The following is a 20,129-nucleotide window of genomic DNA, read 5'->3' on the forward strand; positions in this document are numbered from 1 at the left end:
CAAATGGTGCCTTAACCATAAGCAGGCCAGCTAGAGGAGGTGAGTGACAGCATCGGGGTAGGACTTCCTATCTGCTTTTGGCACTGTAACCATGAGCATGCTTTTTAAAAACGGTTTTAAAAATGAGCGGGTTTTTTTTAAAAAAAGAAGTCTGAATGGGGCTTCTGACTCAGGATAGAGTTAATAATAGCAAGTGGCTATTAGCCAGGATGGCTACATTTAACCTCCATCTTCAGAGGCAGTATGCCACTCAAACCCAAGACTTCAGAAGTGGGGGACCAACATAAGAGGGCTATTGCTTTCAACTTCTGCTTGTGGACTTCCCAGAGGCTTTTGGCTGGCCACTGTGGAAATAAGATGGTGGACTGGATGGGCCTTTGGTCTGATTCAATAGGGGTCTTCTTACGTTCTTATGAGTGTTTTGTTCTTAGGATTGTTTTTGAACATTTGCACCATGCCTGAGTTGATTTGAGCATTTAGCAATAAGTGCATTTCACAAACATTTTCTCTCATATGAAATGTGCCCTCCCTTTCAGTGATTTTTGATGGTGAGTGATGAAAATGCCTATGCGGCAGGGACATGTGCCCCCAACGCACACTAAGCTCCCTTCTTCATTTTCAGTTTGCAGAACTCCAAAGAGTAAATTATTTGCACCCCTGATCAGCCATTGCTCTGGTAACAGTTCTGTAATCCAACATCTGGGGACCCTGAATTAAGGTGTATGTAAAGGCCTGTGCATTTAGGCCTCATGTAGTAATCCTGCCATTTCACATGTAACAGAAGCTTGAAGCTGCTCGTTTTGAATAATTTATAATGTATTGTAGTATATATTTTTCTAGCATGCATTTAACCCAAAGAACAAGCCAAGAACAGTCTACGACACAGTACATTTATCTTGTATTCATTCTATCATTATTTTAGGCCACCTTTCTACTATGAAGCTTCCAAAATGGCATGGCTAGAAGAAATCCATGTCATTGCTGAGGAGCACGAAGGCTTCCAGAAAGGGAAGAGCAGAACAAATTCAGTTTTAATTCTTATTCATTTAATCTACAAGTGTGGGGGGAAGTCCAGCTAATGAATTGTACACTGCCCTTGTCCATTTTCCTTATGCTTTTGATTTGATTGATGGGAATCATATTGAGAAAAATCTCAGGCTCCAGTATAGTTAAAAGACTTTTCCGTTTGGTGAGGAGACCACATTTATCAACATGCATTACCTCTTCACTCTCCTACGCTGAAAGAATAGTTTTTATTTTTAAAAAAGCTTCCATAAGAAATGGAAACTCTTTTTGTAAAGCAATGGTCCAACAAAGTCATTCATTTTAATCATCCCTCTTCCATTCATCTTTTTTTCTGTTTGTGACAAGAGAAATTCCATTTAAAATTAAAGCAAACAGATCTTTTTAAAAAAACCAACTCGTTTTCCATCAGTGCTTGTCAAATTTGCAAGTGGCATCTGCTTGCAAGTATAGTAACAAAAAGACAGCAAGTCCAAGGTGAAGATCTCTTACCTATTCTAAGTGTGGGGAATCATGGCTGACAACTAATGCTGGGCTTGTTCACCAAACCAAGGTGTTCTAGTGCAAGAAGATGGTGTAGTTGCTCAAAAACATGGCTTCTTTTTTGGAATCATGCTCTCGTACTATTACACAAAACACATGAGGCATGCCACAGGATGTGCATTTTGTTGTCCAAGCATGAGCAAGTATGAGCTAGCACAGGCTAAAGGTTTAGCACAACAGTCTTTTGCAAATGCAGCATTAGACAGGATGTTAGTCAGTGTTTCATGTTAAATAGAGAACAACTCAGAAATGGTGAAAGAGGTGCTTTGCATTCTACCTCCAAATGTAAAGCAGCAATTGAAGCTTTGCGGAAATAATACTATTAAGGGAGAATGGGGTTCATGTCCCTTTCAAGGCTCTGAGAAGCAGTAAAGTCACAATTTCAGCTTTCTTTCTAAGTTTCTTAACGTTACAAGTATATGTGCAGTAAACATTGGTCCTTGTGGACTGGTAAATACTAGGGGTGTGCATGAACTGCTCAAGGCAAACTGGTCTGCCACAAACTAGGCCAGTTCAAGTGGTTCGATCGCAAACCAGACCGGCGTTCAGGAAAGGGAGACGGTCTGCAATCGAACTGAACTGAGCCCAGTTTGCAGTGGACCAGTTTGCCAATTCAAGCTGGGTTTGATTAGGGCAGCAACTGAGAGGGGTGAGGGTGGTGCCCTTCCAGAACAAATATGGATTCCTCTTTTTTATTTTGTGCTTTTCTTATATTGCTTCCTTTCCTTTTCTTATTCATGCTGTCCCAGTACAGCCACTGAGCATGGGGTGGCAAACATTGTAGTTTTTATCTCCCCCGCCCTTTATCTTTGCAACAATCCTGTGAGATAGGTTAAGATGAGAAAAAGTGACTGGCAAAAGGTCTTCTAGTGAGCTTCATAGCTGAGTGGGGAAGGATTTGAACTCAGTTCTTTCCAATTCTAGTCAAATCGCCTCTTCTTACTTATTATTTATTAATTCATGAGTTCCCAGCCTGTCAGAAACCTTCAGCTCAGGTACTCCCTAGAGCTTTCCTGTGTATGTCTATACACACACACACACACACACACACACACACACACACACACACACACACACTGGTAATGAGATGGGCTACTCCAATCACTGGTTTACATCCAGAGTAAGTTATGCATGAGTACTCCCACTGAGGTTAATGGGCAAGTAATCTAGCCCCATTAATTTCAATAAGACGGCTGATGAGTAACTTAGTCTGGATGTAAACCAGTGACTGGAGTAGCCCATCTCATAACCACACAGTTATGAGTGTGTGCATATGTGCACACACCAGCCACATATATACATACAAACACAAATAGTACTAGTGCCCCTTGTTGGGAACCCCATATTAATTTATCTTAATTGTCTTGTATTCATTTTTTATTTAAAAAATTTGAGAACTTTTATTCATAATCGGTATAATTAACAAACATAATAAAAGTCATAAACATAATATACCAGGGGGGCGGGGGCAGACGTTGCCGCAAGGCCACTAGGTCCAGGGTCTGAAATTATCTAGCTGAACTTCTGTCTATGGTAGACTTACTTGAATGTTTAGGATCTTTGTTTTGCTGCATGACCCACATCCAGCTCAGCTTCAGCTCACAGACAGATGGCCTGACACTGTCCTCTAGAATTTTCTGATATGCAGCTGAATTTGTAGCTCCATCAATAATGGCAAGCCATCCAGGTCCTGATGAATCAAAGCAGCGTCAAACCACGATGCCTCTACCACCATGCTTGACAATCAGGATGAGGTTCTTGCTTTGGAAGGCAATGTTTGGTTTTCACCAAGCAAAACATTTGTGACTGTGTCCAAAAATTTCAGTTTTTGATTCTGGATGATTCTGGGTATGGTAGACTAACTGAATGTTTAGGGTCTTTGTCCTGCTGCATGACCCACTTCTGGTTCAGGTTCAACTCACGTATGGATGACGTCCTCTAGAATTTTCTGATATGCTTCTGAATTCGTGATTCAATCAATGATGGCAAGCCATCCAGGTCCTAATGCAGCAAAGCAGCCCCAACTGGGATGAAGTTCTTACTTTTGAAGGAAGTGTTTGCCTTTTGCCAAACAGAACATTTGTGATTGTGTCCAAAGAGTTCAATTTTTGATTCTGGATGATTCTTGGTATCTGGATGACCCACAAGGCTTCTGGACTAATGGTCTCTAGACAGATGAATCTCTTTTGCATTTCAGATAATGGTGAGTTTAAAGAATGCTTTGCCAGAGAAGAAAAGATGGCAAGAGGCTTTTTTAAAAAAAGAAATAGATGTTCTTTTAAAAGATAAATGAAAAAATCTGGACAGAAGAATTTATTTCCTAAAATCAGTCCAGTTATAACTGTGTGCGAATGACGAAGAAATTCTGACAGTCAATTTCCAGGATGCCAATTTGAGTTCTTTGTTCCTCGTGCTATAGATCAGTGGGTTAATTACTGGTGGCAGCATACAATATAATATGGTAACTACGAGATCCGTAATTGATGGGGATCTAGATGGTGGCCTGAGGTAGGCAAATGAAGCACTTATAAAATATAATAATATTACAATAAGGTGTGGCATGCAAGTTGAGAAGGCTTTTTGTTTTCCTTGGGTGGAGGGAATTCTTAGAACTGCTCTAAAGATCTGAGCACAAGAAAAAAGTATTAAAGGAAGATAAGCAGAGGTCATGGGCATGCCAACAATGATAACCCCAAGTGCAGTGAGATATGAATCAGAGCAGGCGATCCTGAATAGCTGCAGAATTTCACAGAAGAACTGGCCAATGTCATTGGAACAGAAGAGTATTGTGAATGTGCTTCCAGTATAAATAGTGGAAAGGAGAAAGCCACCAATCCATGTTCCTATTGCCATTTCGATGCATGCTTTCTTATTCATCACTGTCTCGTACTGCAGAGGCTTGCAGATGGCAATGTAGCGGTCATAAGCCATGATGCCAAGGAGGAAGAAGTGAGATGCAGTGAAGAAGAGGAAGAGGAAAATTTGGCAGATGCATCCAGAGTAGGAAATGGAGTTGATGTTCATGAAAGAATTTGCCATCGATTTGGGGACTATGACAGATATTGAGCCAAGGCCTTGGAATGCCAGGTTGGCCAGAAAGAAGTACATGGGTTTGTGGAGGTGATGACTAGAAACAATGACTGTGATTATGGTGAGGTTTTCCATGAGGGCTGCCAAATAGACAGATAGAAAAGCAATGAAGTGAAATGACTGCAATTCCTGAGAATCAGCATATCCATGTAGAAGGAATCCAGTCACTCTTGATTGGTTAGGCATTGGGCTTCTTGCTTGGTAGTTATGAAAAGAAGACAACACCTTTTAGAAAAAGAGAGGAGAACAGTTTGAACTGAGTTGGGATATTAGGTTCTTGCTGAGAATATTTGTTCTGTACTTTTAGAAAGAAAGATATTTAAAAAAGGAGGAGAAAATTGCCCAACTGATCAAATTGATCAGATTAGAACTGGAAAACTTAAATTGAAATTTGTGTTTTAAAACTCACAGGGCAATTTTGAACATGCAAATAAGTGCTCTCAGTGTCAACTTTCCCATCTGCAAACAGAATTTGGGACAGGGAGGGAACTGGCTTTCTTTCCTATTTCCTGTTTTTCACCTTCCTCGTCAGTTGGCTCCACGGAAGGATACTTGAGGAAGATGTCTCTTTATCGACTGCTGTGCGATCCCTAACTATCTCAACTGTTTTTCATGGAGCTGAAAGGTAACTGGATTCTAAATGCCTACCCAACACTACTCATGAGGACCATTCACATGACCACTAGCAGCGTAGGAAAAGCCCGTAGCCTGAGTAGGAGAGGCAGGTGTGCTCAGGGTGGGAGAAGCATCCAGCCTGGGTAGAAAAGCCAGGCATGCACAGGATGGGCAGTTGTGTGAACTCTAAAAATTAAGGTGGAGGCAAGGAGTGTGCAAGGAGGCAGCTAGGTAAGATGAGCATGCCCTACCCAGATTCCGCCCCCAGCATTTTACAAAGGTACGAGGAAAAGCTTCCCTACCCAGCTGCTGCTGCACACACTATCATGCACCCTGCCTCCTATCTGAATACTTAGAGTTCACACAACTGCAAACTGGGAGTGTCCTCAGCTCTCCTACTCAGGCTGGGCTCTTCTCCTACACTGCCAGCAGTTGTGTGAATAAGTCTTAGTAGCTGAAACTGGTTACACTTTAGGGTTGCCACAGAATTGTTGCTTAAAGTGAAGTTAGCATTTCATAGGAACATAGGAAGCTGCCATATACTGATCCAGACCATTGGTCTATCTAGCTCAGTATTGTCTTCACAGACTGGCAGCGGCTTCTCCAAGGTGGCAGGCAGGAATCTCTCTCAGCCCTATCTTGGAGAAGCCAGGAAGGGAACCTGAAACCTTCTGCTCTTCCCAGAGTGGCTCCATCCCCAGAGGAGAATAGCTTTCAGTGCTCACACTTCTAGTCTCCCTTTCATATGCAACCAGGGTGGACCCTGCTTAGCTAAGGGGACAAGTCATGCTTGCTACCACAAGACCATCTCTCCACTATCCTTATCCACTATCAAAACAACTTGAGAGAAACCAGACATTTTTTGACAAGACCAGCAAAATTTTCAAGGTATTTTTGAACATCCCAGATTATCACTGGATTTTGTCTGAATCAAACTTCACAGTGAATTCTCAGACGACATATCCAAAGAACTTTAAGAAAAGTGCAAAAGGTTTTCATGAGACTAGTGCAATTTATCAGCTTTCCCATATCTGTAGTCACGTTAAAAGCATTGGAAAACTTCAGATATTAAGACTTCAGATATAAATTTGCACGAACTGAATGTTAATTCAATAACATTGTTAACTTCAGTAAATTTCTTTTTCTGGCTCACTTGCTGGCCAGGCTTAAGAAGACTGTCTACTTCATTGAAATGTAATAATTACTCAACAGACATTCGATACAATAAGTAACATGTCTAATGCTATAATACTGGCAAGTATTTCTGTCATCATAGTATTATTGTGCATAAGATGGAAGTATTGCTTGTGGGGTTCAAGACCTGAGAGATGGTTTAGATCTACCTGTTCTCAATGGGGTTACACTCCTCCTGAAAGAGCTTGGAGTGCTCCTGGATACAAAACTCTCTCTGGATTCTCAGGCTGAGGCATTGGCCAGGAGTGCTTTTTATCAGGTTTGGCTGATATGTCACCTACGTCCATTACTGGAGGTAAATTACCTTAAAACGGTAGTACATATGCTAGTGACCTCCAGGCTTGACTACTGTATTGCACTGTATGTGGGGCTGCCTTTGTACATTGTTCGGAAACTACAACAGGTACAGAATACGGCAGCTAGGTTGTTCTCTGTGACAACCCGGAGAGACCACATTCTTTGTCATGAACACTACCACCTATTAAGATAATCTGGGGAGGTCTGGTTATGATTGCCACTGGCTCATCTGGAAACAACTCATGGTTTTGGAATGCATTCCCTGTCAAAATAATAATAGTTTCTCCATCTCTGGTTTATTTTGGAAAGATGCTTGTGGCACACTGGTTTTCTCAGGCTTTTAATTAAAATTTATTTTAAACTGTTTAATTGTTTTTAAAGCAATATCAGTCATATAAGAATTCTTCCTAGAATCCTGGCCAAATACTGCACTTACAAAAAAGTAGCTGATGATTGGGGGTAGGGATTAAGTGGTGAACCAGTTCAGCTGGTCTGAGTTCGAACTGGACTGACCCCGGTTCTAAAAGATATACTTGTAAAGATGTATTTTTAAAAGATAGAGTTCCAAACCAGTTGGGGAGATATAGTTGTAAAGGGAAATCCAGCGATTTCCCAGATTTCGGCAGAGGCGGTGGTGGCTCCTCCAAACCCCTGCCAGCCTCTTGGAAAAAAGCCCAGGAGGTTACTCACACATGGCTTTATGCCTTGGGGTATCTGAAGAGCGAATCTGCTTCTCAGCAGATTCGCAAAATGTTTAATTTGGGGCATTAAATTGACAGTTCACATAGTGTCGGCTCCTCTCCTCAATCCCTGGCAGATCTTTTTTCCTGTGTGTTCCCACCCGCTGGTTCCAGGTTTTTCCTCCAACTAATCCTCACAGAGGAGGAGGTGATCGAACTGTTTTGTTTTGTTTTGTTTTGTTCGTTTGACAGCATTGCGGAAGAACATCATGACAAGATGCCAAGGGATCAAACAGCAGAATGTTTAACAGGAGCCTGCCAAATCTGACCCAAATCTTTTCTGATTTTTAGAATGAACTTGCCTTTGTGAATGAATGCCTTCATCACCTCATGTCCCCCCCACCCCCCACCCCCCCCCCCCCCCCACACACCCCAGAGGCAGGGCGGTTTAAAATAGAAACCATTGCTTTCTCTGTCATTAAGAAAAATGCAGGCGAATCAGCTCAAAAAAAAGGGCTCAGATTACATCAGGCTGTAGTAGTCATTCTGCATATCTAAAGCCTATATTAAGACCCACATTTTGCAGTTTGTGCTTGCATTTAACTCTGGAATTTCTCCCTCCTCTTCCCCTGGACTCCCTCCATAGAATTTCATCAGTCTGCTAAAAACCCTTTCCCCCCCCCACCCCGTATCCGCCAGCACTTGCAATTGCAAATGCTGAGAGCAGACCATACCCAACAGCTGTCAAATGCCCCTTTGTTGAGTTTTGAAAAACACTGAGTTTTGAAAAACACCACTCCACACATCAAGGGAAAGCAGTGGGGCTTAACAGGCTTTTTTCAAAAGCCGCTGGAAATAGAGGATTATTTTAAGTTGGACAGTTATTATTATTTATTATTATTATTTACATTTTATATCCCACTCTTCCTCCAAGGAGCCCAGAGCAGGGCACTACATACTTAAGTTTCTCCTCACAACAACCCTGTGAAGTAGGCTTTATCTATTTATTTATTTATTTATTTATTTATTTATTTAACATATTATTATACCACCCAAAACATACGTCTCTGGGTGGTTTACAACAAGATAAAACATTAAAACATTAGTTAAAAACAAAAATAAGAAATTTAAAACATGACAATTTTAAAATTTTAAAACAATATTCTAAAACGACATTAAAAAAAAAAAAGGCTGAGAGAGAAGCGACTGGCCCAGAGTCACCCAGCAAGCATCATGGCTGAATGGGGATTTGAACTCAGGTCTCCCCGGTCCTAGTCGAGCACTCTAACCACTACACCACAAAAATCGGGCTAAGCCAGAATGTGCAGCCTAATTTGTGGGGGGAAACAGACTTCTGTCTGTACTGGTCCCTGACAGCCCAAAGGGACTTTGAAATAAACGCAGCTGATATGTGGACTCACACTCTTCATCCCGGAGGAGATTTTAACCAATAGCCATGTGTGTAAAGCCTCCAGGCCAGCTGCAGCCAGGGTTTGGGCCTCTTCACACTTGGAGGTCATTTCCGTGATCTCCGTGCATGTACAGAGGCCATTTGCATCACCACTTGATTTGCAGGGTGGCCAATTTTAATTGAATTTTAATTTTGAATGTGTAAGGGAGAGAACGAGAGCTGCTCCTCGTTCTCTCCTCTCTGGTAACTGGCACTGAGTTGCTACAGAGGGAAGGGAAGGGATTTTGCTCACTCATTCAAAGTGGGTAGAGAGACACCTTTTAAAGTGGTGGCTTTCTTACATTTACTAGGAGGACGAGGAGAATTGTCTACATTCAGCACAGCATAGTCTCTCTCTCTAGTGGCTGTTGCTGATGTCTTCTTTGTGGGTTTTCTGTTTGTTTAGGTTGTGAGTACTTTGGGACAGGGGTCATTATCTCATATCTTTCACTAGGTAAATCATGTTGCGAACTTTTTATAAGGAAAGCAGGATGTAAAGAATGATTGATAATACATGCAGCTGTGTGTGGGACCCAACCACTACAGCTTCTTTCTTCCGAACTGCAGCCAGAAGCTACTCACTGGAAGATGCACTCCCATGTCTGAGTATCATCTTCTAATCTCTTATTTAAGCACAAGTGAATTTTGGCCCGTTGAATAATGGGCGCTAGTAACGGCGCTCCTGGCCCCCCGCCGCCATTCCCCCTCCCTCCGCCATCCGGCCCCCCCTACCTTTAAGGGCCAAATCGGCCCAGCCACTTGCCCCCGCCAGGCCGGGGAGACAGAGGCCGGGACCAGGGGCGGAGCGGAGGCCATGTAACTTTTTTAAAAATTGCTTCCGCGGCTGACGCCGCCGACCCTCCCTCCCAGCTGCCGAGTCCCCCTTACCCTGGCCGACTGCTGACGGCCGAAGACAGCCCTTAATTTAAGAGGCAGAGAGGAGCTCGCAAGCAGAGCTCCTCTCTGTGCAAAGCCTCTTGCCGAACTGCCACTTTGGGCGCTTGCGTCCCTTGCGCCCAAAGCGGCAGTTCGGCAAGAGGCTTTGCACAGAGAGGAGCTCTGCTTGCGAGCTCCTCTCTGCCTCTTAAATTAAGGGCTGTCTTCGGCCGACACCAGTCAGCCAGGGTAAGGGGGACTCGGCAGCTGGGAGGGAAGGTGGGCAGTCGGCGGCGTCAGCAGCGGGAGCATTTTTTTTTAAAGTTACATGGCCTCCGCTCCGCCCCCGGCCTCTGTCTATTTTGGCCGAGGCGGCGGCTCCGCCGCCGCCTCAGTCACTTTCCCCCGCCGCCGCTTCTCCGGCTTCTTCGGGGCGGCCGCTTCTGGCCACCCAAGATGGCTGCCGGGTGCCGGCGATCATGTCTCCCTTGCCCTGTTCTGGGCATGTGCTTCACGCATGCCCAGAACAGGGCAGGGAGGCACGGACACACGCTTGGTGTCCATCCATGGACGGACACCAAGCGTTTTATTAGAGAGGATTCCTTAGAAGAAAGTGGCAGGGGACTTGAAAAAGAAAGAGATACCAAGCCTCAAGCCTCCATGTCTTCCCAATTCCAAAGGTTCTAAAGATTTGAAAAACTGTGCACCCCTGCTAAATGTACATCCTACTGAAATCAGTGGAACTGGCTTCTGAGGAAACATGGTCAGGATTGGGGCATTAGTCAGTTTCATCATTAGCTTACTGGGGAAATGAAGCCCATCACTCAAGAAGTTGATTAATGGTGAGATATTCATTGACGGCTTCTTGGCTATATGTGTCAAAGAGGTGAGAAGAAAGACCACCAATGATAAGGTTCCCTGTATGAAAGTAGTCATGTGGAACACCGAGCAGATTATGGGTGGTACAAATATTGACATGCATATCATTTGTGGTAAAATAAAGGTTAAAAACTACAATAAACATATTGTGGTGAATTCTTATTTCTAGTCATAGATTCCTATGTTTCCATCTACAACATTACCATCAGCATCAGACTCAGTCTTGTTACAATGAGCATGCACTCTAATAAAATGTTCACTTTACCAAATATATTAAAGTTCTTGTTTACGACACTTTTTTAAAAATCTGAAATCAAATGAATTATATTCTTACTTCTCTGACTGAAACCTAGCAGGGAGTATTTTTATACCCGTGTTTAGAGTTTTGCTAGTCATTTCTGGAAAACTAGGAGGCTTATATCAAAGGGAAATTCAGCCAACCTCACCCTACCACTTGTTTTTATATATTTACTTATTACATATTGCTTTTATTCATATTAGTATCATCTTTGTTGGCGGGGGCCTCTGGGAGTGATCAGACCTTATATTGTAGGAGACAATATGAAAAAACCTGCCGAGCAGCCCATTCCCACTTCTAATAAGCAGTTCTCAGTGTAGGGGTGGTAGAAAAAAACAAATAGGCTAAAATAATGCCATGTAAGGCGTATGAGGAGAAGCAGCCTGCAATCTCTTCTACTGATCTCATATCCACTCTGCAGCCCTGAGTGACATCACTGCCTTGTATCTTCCTCTCTCTCTCTTTTCCCCTCTTTTGCTTGTGTCTTAAAAGATAGCTGGAGTAGCTGCTTCCTAGCCCATTTTGTGCCAGTCACCGCAAAGCCCTACAGCCAGGAGAGACACAAGGACGCCACTGTCTGGGTCGCTACTGGGGTTCCAGTTTTCTAAACCACATTCACCCAGATCACCTGGCTAGACATCTTGCACAGACTAATCAAGCTTCTTTCACCATATACAATATATGGTGTATACATTCTCTGTGGACACCCCTCTTCTTTGGAACACTCTCCCCCCCACCCGATTTGTCCAGCCCCCTCCCTGGCTGCTTTTAAGACCCTTATTAAGGCCCACCTGTTTCACTAGTGTTTGCCCGCTATTATTATGAGTACCCAGAATGTTGGGGGGCAATATGCTAAATCATTGTAAACCGCTTAGAGAGCTTCCAGCTATAGAGCGGTATATAAATGTAAGTGCTATTGCTATTATTATTATTATTATTATTATTATTATTATTATTATTATTATTATTAATTGGTGTTGTTGTTCACTGCCTAGAGTCTTTGGAGGAAGCAGTATATAAGAAGTTTTAAATAAATAAATAAATACATACATACATACATACATACATACATACTCATGGTTGTTATTATTGGGTATGGTATCATTGCCATAATTAGGAATACAGGAAGCTGTCTTGTACAGAGTCAGACCATTGGTTCATCTAGCTCATTGCTGTATACACTGACTTGCAGCTCTCCAAGGTTTTAGGCAGGAGTCTTTCCTGGAAATTCTAGGGACTGAACCTGGAACTTTCTCCATGCAAAGAGAGACTCTAGCACTGAGTTAGCAATGAGCAAAAGTGCCCCCCAAACAATTTCAGTATTTTGTTTCCCATTAGAATTTGTCTTCCCTGCTTCATACCCAAATAAGCAAAAAACCAGAACATTTCCAGCTATCTGAATCACATTTTTTGTAGCAATCTGACTCACCTTTGAGACATGTCTGCAGAATAAAGGCTGTCTTATCATTAACACACAAAGGAAAGAGCTTGGAAATGATATAACAACATAGACAAGAAAATATAACCGGACAGACTTCTTCAGTCAGGAAGGTTCTGTGATTAAGGACTATATGCCAAGGCTTTCTGGTTTGTTTTCAAAATCATGTTTTAGGTACTGATATGTAGGTTTCTTTTTCACTCACATATATCAGCTGCACTTACAATGGACAGTTTTCTCCTTCATCCAAGAGGCTTATCTGGGCAGTGTTGGAAAAATTCTCACCTAATGTTAGGGTTCTTTATAGGCAGGGGCCACACCGTTCCCTTTCAAAACTTTATTGCTCACAGTACTGGGTCTCCATCAATCACCGAGGTGAGAGAGAAGAAGAATCCCACAAAATGGTGATTACAGATTATATACTCAAGTCTTATGCAAATACATTTGGTCACAATGAGTACCCGTACATTGTACATCTTCAGACCAGCATTAACCAATCACATTAACCAATCACGGTAGATACATTTTTGTAACTACTGCACATGTCCAGTTTTCAAGCCACAGAGAGGCTATTGTTTATTGTTTTGCACTCACAGCATCTTTCCCAAATACCACAAACAGGGAGTAAAACTTTGGTTCACTTCTCCATCTTTGATTTCCACCCCCACCCCCCAACAGCAGTAAGAAACATGAGGCATTTACATCCTATTAATCTCATGGGAAATGCAGTCGGTTAATTTGACAGGGCAGTGCTGTTTCTTAGGACTTAAACTGAGTATTCCTTAAAGGATAATAGTCACTCAAAAAACCAGAAAGAAAGTTCGAGCGAAGAAACTCCCTTGAGTTTTGACAGGACCTGTAGAACTTCTTAAAGTTTCACACTCCCTGGGTTGTCACTGGATTTCACCTTAAGCAATATTTAGATTCAGCCTGTTGATATGCACTATCCCATTTACACATTTAGAGTTTTGAAAAGATGTTACAATGTAAATCATAAGGAACATACTTCCAAAGACAGCACAAGGAGCCCTATAGATTTTATAGTGGCAGTTATAAAGCAATATTATTCATATAAGAATTCTTATTGGAATGCTAGCTAAAGTCTGCACTTACCAAAGATGGCTGATCAGAGGTGGTGGTGGAGTGGGGTATTGTGACTGTTGATGGGTCTGCAGAAATGACTACACAATCGGGGATCAGAGAACTGGAGGCATCATTATGTAGTGATGTGCGGTTCGGTCCGGATCCGGACTGGTTCGTCCCGAACCGGTCCGGATTCGGCGGTTCGATCCCGGACCGAATCGGGCCCTTCTGGGACCGATCCGGACCGAATCCGAGCCGGTTCGGTACCGAACCGGCTCTGGTTTCCCGAACCGGTTCGGGAACGCCATTGCCTGCAATTGAGTCTCTGAGTGTCTCTTAAAAGTTTCAAGTGTGTCCTCCATTTTGTGTCTCCTTCCCGAAACTTTTGTTCCTCCTTGCATCCATTTTGTGATGCTATTTCCAGGCATTGTATTGGCTGCGCTATTGATCCTTGATTGGCCAGAATGAGTCCTTTGGTCTGGTAGGCTGCTTGGCTGTTGCACTGTTGAGAGCTGGCACCCTGTTGGCCGTGGGGGGAGTGCAAAGGTGGGGGCTCCCAAAGGAGGGAATTTCAAACCTATATAAACCCAAGCCTCTTCTCTGGAAACTTCTCTTGGCTGCAGTTGTGGGATCATCTCTGAGACCTGCTTGCCCTTTGCTGGCTGCTCTGGTGTCTCTGTGAGTCCTCCCTGACTGTGTCCTGTCTCTCTCTGTGTGTGCTCTAATCCTTTGTCCACCTGCCCTTTGTGACTCTCTGTGTGTCTCCTCTCTCTGTCTGTCTCTTGTCTGTACTGTGTGTTACTTCACTTTACTTTCTTCTTAATTTCCCCCAATTTTCCCTGTTCCTTGTCTGTCTGCTTTTCTCCCCCCCTCCCCCCCTTTCCCTTCTCATCCTTTGGGCCTACCCTCCCCCACTCCCACCCACTGCATCCTCATTGCTTTAAAAGTTCTTCCATTTATTATTGCTCTTTGTCCTGCCTTGTTTTTGTTCAACTTTTTGATTTTCACATTGCATTCCATTGGTTTCATTTATATATTGCTTGCTGGTTTTGCTTAAATTGTACCATTTTGTTTGTTTCTGCTGCTACCCTGCGAGTTGGTTCCCTGAATCCCTCCCCCCACCCCCAGAGGATTCTGTTGTTGTTTCTTGTTGTCCCATATAATCAGTTTTGGTTCCCTGCTCCCAACTTGCCCCTCCAAGTCCAAACCACACCCCACCCCAACCCCACCCCATCCAGCCTTCTCCCAAATTTGCTGCTGCCAAACAGAGTCCAGTTTTCTTTGCTTGCAGTCCCACTTATTTATTTGCTATTATTAATTTGCAGCAATTGTGGTTTCATTGTCTCTGTTCACTTAGTGGCCCCCCTCAGAGTCTGTGTGTTTGGTTCCCCCTCCCACCCACGAGTTTCTTCTTCTTGGTGGTTTTTGATTTAGAAAAAAAGAGTCTTTCTTTTCATTGTTTTTTTTAAAACTTCTGGCTTGTGTTCTCTTGATATATATTTTGCTCCCCTCCTCCTCCTCCTCCCCCTGCCTGCCCCCCCCACCCTCCCTCCTCCCAGACCCTAGCCCAGTCCCAGCTCCTCCCCCCAACACCCCATCCAGCCTTCGCTGCTGCTACCCAGAGTCCAGTTTTCTTTGCTTGCAGTCCCACTTATTTATTTGCTATTAATTTGCACCAATTGTGGTTTCATTGTCTCTGTTCACTTAGTGGCCCCCCTCAGAGTCTGTGTTTGGTTCCCCCTCCCCACACCCCCACCCACGAGTTTTTTCTGCTGGTTAGAGTCTTTCTTTTCATTGTTTTTTTTTTAAACTTCTGGCTTGTGTTCTCTTGATATATATTGCTTTATATATTTTGCTCCCCTCCTCCTCCTCCCCCCTGCCTGCCCCCCCACCCTCCCTCCTCCCAGACCCTAGCCCAGGCCCAGCTCCTCCCCCGCCCCAACCACCCCATCCAGCCTAATCGCTGCTGCTGCCCGAGTTGTTCCAGTTTCTCCTTTGCTGTTTGTTGTTGCCCCCTCCCCTTCCCCCCAACACCCCTCTGCCACACACTAGCCCCCAACCACACACACCCTCTGCTCCCCCCACCTCTTTTTCTCCTTGCCCCTGACTCTCTCCACTTACCCCAGGCCCCCTGCCACACACTAGCCCCCAACCACACACACCCTCTCTGCTCCCCCCACCCCACCTCTTTTTCTCCTTGCCCCTGACTCTCTCCACTTACCCCAGGCCCCCTGCCACACACTAGCCCCCAACCACACACACCCTCTCTGCTCCCCCCACCCCACCTCTTTTTCTCCTTGCCCCTGACTCTCTCCACTTACCCCAGGCCCCCTGCCACACACTAGCCCCCAACCACAGACACCCTCTCTGCTCCCCCCACCTCTTTGGACCGCTGCTACTGCTGTCCTCCCCCACACCTGAATCCCCCCTCCCTGCTGCGCTGCGCTCCTCCTCTCTCCTCTTTCTCTCTCTCATCTCTCTTTCTCCTCTCTCTCTCTTTCTTTTCTCTCTCTCTCCTCTCTTTCTCTTTGTCCCTGCCCCCCCTCTCTTTTCTCTCTCTCTTAGTCTTTTCTCTCTCTGCTCCCCTTCACTTTCCACCTCCTCTCCCACAGCTGCAGCCACACACAGTAGCCTACCCACCTGGCGGCTGCCATCGGTTTTTTTTTTTCTTTTGATAGTTTTTGGTTGATTTTGTCTCTGCTTGGGGGTGAGTTGAGCGACACAAATAGTGTTGTCTCCTCACTTCTGCCCCTCCATCGTTGAACTACCCCGGTTGCCTGTGTGCCTCGTGCGGCCGCCCTGCTGTGTCCCAGCCCAGGGTGGCTGGCTGGTGGCGGCGCATCCGTGACCAGCAGTGAGCGGCAGGAGAAGGACCGGAAGAAGAGGGGTTAGTGCGTGTGCGATTGTGCACCTTTTGTTGCCCCTTTCTCTCCCTAGCTGGCGGTTTTAAATAGGGACACCCCTATTTTGAAATGCATTTGGGTGTGGGGAGGAGGGAGGGAACCTTGGAGAGGAGATGTACTGTTGTAACTTGTGTCTTCATGCCCAATAAAGAAATTGCTGCTGTGTGTTGCGTTGCATTGCATGCGTCTTGCAGTTGGTTTTTGAACAGGTGCCTTCCAGAGTGCTTCCTTGCCTCTGGGGCAGTCTGAGTGGGGTCCTGGGTTCTGATGCTGCCACTACATGCTGGGCCCATGCCATGCCAGAGTGCTTCCTTGCCTCTGGGGCAGTCTGAGTGGGGTCCTGGGTTCTGATGCTGCCACTACATGCTGGGCCAATACACACATATGATGATGATCATGATGTTCAATCCATGAGGCTGCCATCAAGTGTTTGCTGCTGCTTGCTTGCCATGGCATTGGGCGGGCAGAGTCACAGAGTGGGTGGGTTCAACCTCTGTGTAGGTGTGACTGGGTTCTGGTTTTGGTTGTGTGCAATTTAGAGTCACTAAATAGGCTGCATTGAGTTTGATGCTCCCCCCACAGGAGCATTACTTGAGAACCACCCCCCAGGACCCACACTTTGTGTTCCAGTTCACTAAATAAGGGTTTCCTCCTTTGATCTGCAGGTTCCCAAGCGTTGACTGCATCCCTCCCCCACCCCCGGTAGGTGCTGTGCCCTCCCCCCATTCACTCTCCCACCCAAAAAAAAGTTAAAAACTTGCCACCCACACCACAACTACTCCACCCAACTGACCGTGCCACCCACACCAGGGGTCCACCCTTTAACCCCCTATTTTTTTAAAAAAAACCCTCCCAGACCCATCTCCCCAATTGGCTTGGTTGACTCCCAAATTCTAAAAGGACACCCTCCCCCTCACTTCAATTGGCTTTCCCCCCCCATTATCAAAAAGTCTTCCTTTCCCCCCAATTGGCTTCCTTTTTTTAAAACAAACTCCCCCCCGCCGTCTCCAAATCAGCTGCCTTTTTTTTGGCCCATAAGCCCCTCCAAATTATTTTTTTGACCCTGTCTGGCCTTCCTCCTAAAGTCTCCCTCCTTCTGACCTAGCAGCATGTCTGAGTGCCGTGTGGCGGGCAGGGATCGCTCAAGGCTGGCAGGCAGAGGTGGGAGAGGCCAGGTGCGGGGTGCGCCTGCGGCACGGGGAGGGAGAGGACGCGGGGAGCCTGAGGACACCCCAGTTCTCCCCATTGGAGAATTCTTCGCTCCGGTCCCATCTTTGGTGCGCAGGATTCAGTTCCCCCCGCCTGCTGCCGCCAATCGCGGCAGAGGCAGAGGCACCGTTAGGGCTGTGGCGGGTCCCTCCTCGCCGGCGGCACCAGGTGCTGCTGAGGTACCGCCAGTTGTTGTGGTGGAGGAGACTGTGGAGGTGGAAGAGCAGGTAGAGGGCGGTGAGGACCGTGCGGCTGGCAGCGATGCAGCCAGGTTCTCCCTCCCTCTGGGGCCCCTTCCCCCTATCCTTTCGCCGCTCAGTGGGGCCCCCCCTCGTGAAGCCCGACACTCTGGTGGGGAGCGGTCTGGCGAGGTGGTGGAGGAGTGGCCTGCCTCTCCGATGCCAGTTGAGCCGGGCCCTTCCTCCGCTGTGGAGGGCGGAAGGGGCGGGTTGGGTGGCAGCAGTGGGCAGGCAGCGGCGGCCTCCCCCCCCCAGGACTGCAGCCACCCCGTGAGAAACGGCCTAGGACGGCGCCCAGGGCGCAGGAGGCCAAGGGCAGTGGTGTATGGGTGCATTTTGAGGTCCCTCAAGATGCCCCATTCCACGCCCGCTGTGTCCACTGCAGGATGCTTGTCAGCCATGGAAGGGACCCTGCGCACCTGGGTACGACGCCTATGTGGAGACACATAGAGCGTCACCACCCAGGTCTCAGGGGACAGGCTGGCAGCGCTAGTGCGCCTTGTGCATCTGCCACTAGGGCGGGCAGCGGCAGTGTGCCAGCCAGCAGGCAGGCTACACTGCCCGTCCAGCGGTGGACGCAGTCCTCGGGCAGCCAGCGTATTGTTCACGTGGACCATCATCACCTCACCCGCCTCATAGGGGAGATGATTTCCACCGATGACCAGCCGTTTCAGGTGGTCGAGAACAACGGCTTCCGCTGGATTCTCCAATAAATGGCTCCCGAATACGTCATCCCCTCAAGGACCACGTTCAGCCGGAACGTGGTCCCCTCCCTGTACCACCGGTGCAGGGAGCTCGTGTCGGCCGAGCTGCGTGCAGCTCCGGCTGGGACAAGCGTGCATTTCACGACTGACCTCTGGACCAGTGTCAGTGGGATGCACGCTTCTTTCCTGGCCCTCACTGCCCACTGGTGGGGACCGGAGAGTGAGGGGACCTCCGCAGGCGATGCTTCCGGGTCCGGCGCGGCTCCCGCTGCACTACGGCACAGGTGGGCCGTCCTGCACATGGAGACGATGGACACGAGGCACACCGCGGAGGAGGTGGCGACCGTACTCGACCGCCAGATAGAGGAGTGGATTGGCGGGTGTCCACACCTCTCCCGCGGCTTCATTGTCACTGACAATGGAGCCAACGTTACCGCCGCTGTCGAGACAGTCATGGACTGTATGAACATACGGTGTATGGCACACACGCTCCATCTGACTGTCAGGGACGCCCTTGGCCTTAAGGAGCTGAAGGCGTCCCAGGAGAAGGGGGCCCGCCCCATCCCAGCTGCTGTTGCTGCCACGGCCACGCTTGTGGATAAGTCTCGCAAGCTGGCTGCCCACTTCCACCGCAGCGAGAAGTCCAGGAGACTGCTTCGCCAGAAGCAGGATGACCTTGGCCTTCCTCGCCATCTCATCCCTACGGATGTGGAGACGCGGTAGAACTCCACCTTCCTCCTGTTCCAGCGCCTGTTGGAGCAGGAGAGAGCCCTTGTCGCCCTGGCGAGGGACGAGTCCTTGGATGTCTGCGACTTCTCGAACGCAGAGTGGAAGCAGATGTCCGAGGCGGTGTCGGCACTCGAGCCCTTCCAGCTTGCCACGAAGGGCTTGTGTGGCGACACCACTCCCTTGAGCCAGGCGCTGCCCACAGCTGTTGGTCTCGAGAAGCTGATGGGTGGACTCCATATCTCTCTGACCACGCCAGAGGGTCGTGCTCTGGCTGGGAGGCTGAGGTCTGGGGTTGACAAGCGGCTCGTTGATGTGCTGGGAGACAGGGAGGAGTATGTCCTCACTTGTCTCTGTCACCCAGCCCTCAAGGGCAATGCCGTGAGTGCCAACGAATTGCCCAGGTGGAGGGGCATCCTGGTCGAGAAGGTTAGGGAGGAGGAGGCCGCTAGGGCCCGCAGAGACCAGGGTGTTGGTAGTGGTGCGGGGGCAGCCCTCGCGGCCCAACCCACACCCAGCAGCAGCATGGGCGGCCAGCCGGCGTCAGCTTCCCCTTCCCCTCCCTCTTCCCAGTCCAGCAGCGCGGCATCCCAGGTGGCGCCATCTCAGCAGCCACTTGCTACCGACTCGAGATCCGCCCAGTGGTTTCAGCGGTTCTGCTATGGCGCCATGCCTGGTATGCGGGAGGCTCGACCTGCCAGGCCCCCCTCCAGTGCTGAGCAATGCATTGCGCAGTACTTGGAGGAGCCTGTGGAGGGAGACGGCGTGGACTGCGCACAGTTCTGGGCGAGCCGCCGCCAAGTCTGGCCAGACCTGGCGGTGGTGGCTGTGCGCCTCCTCTCCTGCCCCCCAACCAGTGTCCAGAGTGAGCGGGTGTTTTCA

At 47.3% G+C, this 20,129-nt stretch overlaps 1 protein-coding gene across 1 annotated transcript in view; it reads left to right on the forward strand.

Moving 5' to 3' along the window:
- The window catches only part of LOC128331291 (semaphorin-6A-like), a 33,851-nt gene extending 32,752 nt beyond the window's left edge, over window positions 1-1,099 (forward strand). The window contains exon 16 of the mRNA XM_053264641.1: window positions 923-1,099. The gene's annotated coding sequence lies outside the window, so the exon portion shown is untranslated. The remainder of the gene's footprint in view (window positions 1-922) is intronic.
- The last annotated feature ends 19,030 nt before the right edge of the window (window positions 1,100-20,129 follow it).

Source organism: Hemicordylus capensis, chromosome 6 (genome assembly GCF_027244095.1).
Source record: "Hemicordylus capensis ecotype Gifberg chromosome 6, rHemCap1.1.pri, whole genome shotgun sequence".
NCBI lineage: Eukaryota > Metazoa > Chordata > Lepidosauria > Squamata > Cordylidae > Hemicordylus > Hemicordylus capensis.